Source organism: Triticum dicoccoides, chromosome 3B (genome assembly GCF_002162155.2).
Source record: "Triticum dicoccoides isolate Atlit2015 ecotype Zavitan chromosome 3B, WEW_v2.0, whole genome shotgun sequence".
NCBI classification, from domain to species: Eukaryota; Viridiplantae; Streptophyta; class Magnoliopsida; order Poales; family Poaceae; genus Triticum; species Triticum dicoccoides.
The window spans coordinates 474325972-474332923 of NC_041385.1; the positions used below are offsets into that span (position 1 = coordinate 474325972).

Consider the following 6952-nt stretch of genomic DNA (forward strand, 5'->3'; position numbering starts at 1 on the left):
CGACAGGGCGACGGCGGGTGCTGCAGGCGACGGGGCGGGCGGCGCGGTGTGCGCGCGGGCGCGACAGCGGGCGGCGGGGCGGGTAGCGGGGCGTGGCAGCCGGGGCAGCGCAGCTGCGGGCTCTGCGGGGTGCAGCGACCATGCTTCTGCGGGCGGCGCGACGCGGCCGCGGGCGACAACGGCGCGACTGCGGGTGGCGGGGCGCGGCTGCGTGTGATGCGTGAGCTGTGGGCCCGAGGTGTTTGTTTGGGATGCGTCCCGCGTTGGGTGCCCGGCCGGCGCAAACACAATTTCGAACGGGCACGACCTCATTACCACCCAAAACAGACGAAATTCGGACAAAACATACGTCCTTTCAACCATTGATATATGACCAAACCAGATTTGTTAACACCTGCCGTAAAAAAAACAAAGAAATCCGACAACCGAAGCAAACACTCGACTCCCTCGCTATACACTACTCTCTCCCTCATAGAACACTGAACACGACCGCCCCCTCTTCTACTTCATCCCCACCGGCGGCGAGACGAACACCCACCCCTGCCTGGTCCATGGCGGCCGCCCTTCCCCAGCCGCTGATCTATGCCCCCCCACCTCCTCCTGCCGCTGCGCCGGTCCATGGCGGCCGCCCTTACTTTACCTCTCTTCACGCAGCCCGGATCTGCCGCTTACGGCTTCCACCTCGCTTCCCTTTTCCCCATTGCTCTCCAGCCCCGCACAAACCCCTTTGCCGCCATCAGCCTAGTCCCCAGCCACGGCTCCGCTCCGGCTGCCATGTATGAGCTTTGCCTCCAACGGATCGTCGGCACCGACCACCGGGCAGCCTTGGAGGGATCCGGCAGAGGCTCCCCACCTCGGCTGCGGCTGGAGGAGGCCATCGATGCCTCATACTTCGCGCCGTCCCAGCAACAATGAGCGCCGCCACGTCCGTCCATGGGTACCCCCTGCTCAGCGTAGTTCGTAGACGGTGAGGAATCCGAGATCCCCGTTAGGATAAGTATATGTGACTGCTTTTTGTCTAAATCTTGCATGAACTGAACATATTTGTGTGCATACTGAACTTTGAGTGAAATAATTGCTTGAGAGAATTAGCTATCATCAAATTGTCTACTTTGTTAAATTTCATGTGTTTGTTCAAAGTCTGCTAAAACAACTTGGAGACATGCTTTGCTATTGTAGGTTGACATGATGGATGAGTAGTCTGCTGATGACGAAGACCCTTAACTATGATGTCATGTACTCTCATTTGGTACTACACTATTCTTAATTGCGGACACTTCCTTTGTAATACGATTAATGGGGACATACAAAAACAGAGGTAGGAAGGTGTACCCATATGTCTGCAGTCTGCTCTAAATACACTCTTCCCTTGGCCATGTTGTGATGGTTAGGTCCTTCCACTTATCAGATATTAGTTCCATGTGAAGCGATGCAAATTGGAATACATTTTCCAGTACTTTCAGCTGTTGCATGAATAAATGACAAAGCAACAAAGCATCCGCCTCACAAGCAAAAAACAACATAAATCGTCTTATCAAAAGATGAGGCAGTGGGGCTAATAACTAACCATAGCAGTGAGGTCTTCGCGATTAATTCTCGTGCCCGATGAGTGTTGCTATTTACCTGATGACTGTTTTTATAGTTAAAAACGGCATGAACAATTGCAACTTACTGTTAGTTATCTCCGAGCTGCACTGAGCATTCTTGCATCGTTCGGCTTGTAATACTGTATAATTTCCTAAACACCATCAAGTTTCGAGAAAGCTCACAGTTAGATGCATTGGATAATGTGACCGGTGCAACATATGCGCGAAAGGGCTCTTAAGGCCCTTTTCTTCTTCTATTTAGATAACAGAGGTCCTGGTCTTCTATGATTTACACTTATTTCAGTCATAAACCTGTTGTTGCCTTTTTAGTGTGCTGAAAATCATGACTTCATTGTTCGGATCATTTGAACGCTGCCTTGTTTCAGTTACCACCATATTTTCCTGAGAGACGTTATTCTGTCCTTTTCAGATGTTCTACAAGCAGTCTTGCCCGGGAAGAAAATGCACATCATGGGGAACTTGAGAGTGGAGAAGAAAAACTCAGTCCAGGTATTTCACTTCCTTGACCAAAACCCTCCAAGAACTATCAAAAAGAGAATGACTATGTCCAATAGATCATTTACATGCTAAGTTTGACTATGTCCTGAATAGGTTCATTTACATGCCAAGTCGACACAGATTCATCCATAGAGCCTGAATGTTAAAACAAATTTGAATAGTATATTGTTAAAACAAATGAGTTGGTTTCATATTCTTTGGACTGGGTTACAAATAGATCATACAGGGTTTTATTCATTCAGTCATACAGATTCGAATACTATACTGTTAAAACAATATGATGGAGGGCTCCAGTTTGATGCACCGTTAAAATTCATGCTGAAGTCACAGGAGGTAGATCTATTATGGTTTGCCCAAAAATTATGCATTGGTCAGCACATTGTTGTAAATATGCAAAACAGTGAAGAACATTGTTATAAAGATGCAAATTTGATAGGGATTAGGGAAGCAATGAAGTACACACATATTTGTTAAATAGAATTTCCCTTGTGCAGGCAGGTGCGTTGGCTGAGGACTTGGTTGGCGCCGACGTCGTCGGCTGCGGAAGGCGGTGATGGCCAACACTCGCTGGAGGGCGATGGCGCAACAGTGGCTTGGCGGCGCCGACGTCTCACTGCAATGTGCCTTTGAACGGCGACATCGAAGAAAGACATCGAGATTAACTGGGATGGAACTAGCCACATACTGCGCACAAGAGGATAGTCTGCACCTGCGTTGGCTTGGCTAGAAGCTTGTCGGCGCGGGTGTCGTCCGCTGCGCATGGCGGCGATGGCGCAGGACAGGCTGGGCGGCTGCGACGTTCGTCCAGGCGGGCAAAGGCAGGAAGATCGAGTTGATTCCCGTAAGTTTAGCCGTTTGTTGTGAGGCGGACGTATCAATTGCCGTAATTGTGGCTATTTTTCCGTAGTTGATTGGCTTGATTTTTTTATTTTTTTTGCGGGGAGGTGGAACTATTCGATCGATGGCAGAGTTTCGTACGCTATTCTAAATTGCTAAACGCATATAGGTGGGGCCTGACTTTTATGTGGACGGTTAGATACCTAATCTTGTGGTGGTAATTTGTCATGTACTACGTTTATTTGGTAAGTAGATATAGGGTTTCCCGTCCTCTCCCGCCCCTCTTCCCAACGCCGCCATCTTCTCCCGCCCATCTTCTCCTACGCCGCCGCCGGGCCGTCCAAGCCACCATGTTGGAGCTGCGGATGGCGAAGGGAAGCCTCTTCGAGAAGGTCCTGGAGGCGATCCTCGACCTGGTCAATGTGGCCAACGTCGACTGCTCCAGCAACGGCTTGTCGCTCGAGGCCCTGCACACTGAAGACGTCGCCATCCTCTCGATCTTCTTCCCCTCCAAGGTCTTCCAGTCCTAGCGCTGCGACGAAGACCGCTCCATGGGCATCGCAATCGCCGACATGGTCAATTTCCTCCGCGCCTCCAACAATGGTGACATCATCACCATCAAGGTCGACGACCAAAACTTTGAGGACATTACCATAACATTCGAGTCGCCCGGTAAGTGCCCGCACGTCTTTTGCGATAGCTGCTCTTCGCCCTGACCCTGTGCTGATTTTGTGTTTGTGGAAATGAACAGACAAGACTAAAACTACGGCTATGGCTTTGTTTCTTGTGGACAGCAGAAGCCAACGCCTCAAAATCCCGGATTGGCACGATATGGAGCTGAAGTACCAGGCCATTTTCTGCATGCCCTCTGCGGAGTTTATGTGGAACTGCAAGTCCCTCAGCGTCATCGACGACGATGGTACATAGATTTACCTGGTGATTTATAAGGCTAACTGTTACTGTTGCGCATGGAGGATTCTAGTTATGTACCTTGAACCATTTCCATCTCCTGCTGCAGTTGTCATCTCGGTGGATAACGAGGTCATCAGCTTCTTTACTTCAGGAAAAAGTGGGTGCATGAACATTGCCCATGTGCCGAACAAAACTGACAAGGTACTTAATAGTTTGACCCTCTTAGCCCCTCAAATTGGAATGGATATCATCATCCTCTGAATATCTGTATGTGACTGTAACATGAAATGCAGTGAACAACCATATCAGTGATGTGCTGTAGATTCTTAGCAGGTGTCCATTCTTGGTTCCTCACCTAGGTTATAGGCACCAGAGTAGCCGAACATGCATACATAGTGCCTTAGAATTTCGTTGTCTCACTATACTGTGTTGAGTTGCTAATTCACTTTGTTTGTACTATACTGTGTTGAGTTGCTAATTCATTTTGTTTGTTAATGTTGGTTTCTGTGTTTGGAGTATGTTTAGTCTGCATAACTTGCAAGTTAATTTGTCTAGAGCAGAAGCTACATATATTTCATAAAGCGGAACATGGCTCTTCATTTGGTTGATTACATTGGTATTGGTAAATGGGGTTGAATTAGATGTTTGTTTTTTAGTTAGCTTATTTCCTCCTTTAACTGTAAAATCTTGGTGACGTGGTTAACTACTCTGCAGTGCAAATTAACATCTGTTTATTCTATAAATTTCAATTGGTTCCATCATATGGAGTAACATCTTTAGTATCTTGTGCCATTCAACTACTATTTTAAGAAACTACTGAAGAATAGATCCGTCTATGCGTATCTGCACTAGTTAATGGGTCATGTTTGTATCAATGCAGCCAGAAAAAGCTAGTGTTACCCTTACACATATGCGAGGGCCAGTTGAATTGACCTTGAACCTGAGGTACATGAACTCCTGCGCCAAGGTGTTTACCCTGTTTGATCAAGTGAAGATCGGTCTCTCCACCACGCAACCTGTGATGGTCGAGTGCAAAATTGAAGAGAAGGGCTACATCAGATATTTCCTGGCACCAAAGATCCAAATAGAGATTGAAGAGGAAAAGGAAGGGAAAACAGAGATCGAAGAGGCAGAGGGAGAGGAAGGGAAAACAGAGATCCAAGAGGAAGGGAGCCCAAGGAATAAAGCAAAAAGAAAGAATGCCGAGAGGAACAAGAGTTCGGATAGGAAGGAAGATGAAAATAAAGAGAGATCGAAGAAGAAGAAGGGATCAAGAAAGATAAAAAATGATGAAAAGGAAGATGAGATGCTGGGCTGATGATTAAGCAGGGATCCGTTGCCTACTATTGTGTGCAAGCAAAATCGAGTTCTTGTGTTCAATTAGCATTGAAATATGTGTAGTAAGAGTCTGCTCGTGACAACAGCACCAGCAAAGAAGTTTTTTTTGAAATGGAAATTAACTTCCATTAGAACCTCTGTCCAGACAATTCGCTGGACACCATCAAAGCTACAGATTCAGGAAGTTGGTCCTGCCAATACACAGGTCCATTTATACAATTTAGACCCAAAGCAGCTACTGTATGAGCAACTGAATTACAAGCCCGAGGGCAGTGAGAAACAGAACACTCAACAAAATCAAATAGCATTCTCACTCTGATTTCTCTAAACATAGTGCTGAGGGGGGATCTATCAAAGCCTGGAGCACCAATTGCATTAGCCACTAACAATGCATCAGTCTCCTAAATGATACGTTGAATGCCCATAGCTGCAGCATACTCAATGCCCTTCAAACAAGCCACAGTTTCAGAGTGTTGTGCATTTATCAAATGCTCTTCCAGACCTGCACCTGCGGCCACAGCTTGCCCATCAGAATCACGTATAACAAAGCCCCAACCACCTCTATTAAGATCAGAGAAGAATGCCCCGTCACAATTTATTTTATAAAAATCCTCCAGAGGAGCTCTCCATTTTGATTTGCTGTCCTTCTGAACTTTAGAAGTGTTACCTTGGACAGCAGAGTTCCAGGCCTGCATGTGGAACATGACGTCATTAACCACTTCCTGGGCACTCTTTTTTCTCTCCCCTGCATTCATCTTATTTATCATAGACCACCAGCACCACATTAGTAAGATTACTTTCTGCTGCACATCACCTTGGAGGCTCCACAATTTCTCTAGCATGTCTTTAACAGATGCTTGTGATACCAGACATGCTCTCACCTCCTCCATATTCAGGAGCAGCCAACATAACTGCATATCCTTGCACTTGAATAATAGGTGGTCGATGTCTTCGTCAAATCTGTGACAAACAGGGCAAAGAGTATCGAGATTAACCCCTCTTTTAGCAATATTCATTTTAACTTGCAAGGAATTGTGGGCCAGCTGCCATACAAACACTTTCACCTTATTTGCAACATTCAAGTTCCAAAATTTCTTCCAGTTGAAGCTACTGGCAGCATCAGAAGAGGGTGATGCATCGGCCCCATTTACTTGATCCCTGATTTTGATGCCTAAAGAATTGGCCGATTTCACCGAAAAAAGCCCCTTGGGATCAGGATTACAGGCTGGAAAATCCCCCGTATCTTCTAATAGTGGAATCGATAAAATAAATTTAGCGTCTTCCTCCCAAAATGTTTCTGTAATTAGCTGCTCATCCCACGATCCAGTGTTAGGATTAATGAGATCAGCAACCTTCTGAAGGATGGATCCCCTTCGAGGTGTAACGACCCTTCTTGTGAAATTCCTTGGTATCCACGGATCTTTCCAAATATCCACTGTATCACCATTTCCAATCCTCCAGATTAGACCTTCCTTCAGCAACTGCACCCCTTTAAGAATGCTCCTCCATGTATATGAAATGCCTTTTTTAGCAGTTGCCTTAAGGATAGATTTATCTGAAAAGTACTTGCCCTTCAGTACTTGTGCACATAAGGTATCTGGAAACACAATGATTCTTCAAGCCTGCCTAGCCAACATAGCAATGTTAAATGCGTACATATCCCGAAATCTCATGTCACCCTTGCTTTTCGATCTGGTCAATTTCTCCCAGGAGACCCAATGGATTTTATTCATCTTATCTTGCTGACTCCACCAATACCT

At 46.3% G+C, this 6952-nt stretch overlaps 1 pseudogene; it reads left to right on the forward strand.

Annotated features, from left to right (window-relative positions):
- The first annotated feature begins 451 nt into the window (after positions 1-451).
- LOC119276610 lies at positions 452-5998 on the forward strand (annotated as a pseudogene).
- The last annotated feature ends 954 nt before the right edge of the window (positions 5999-6952 follow it).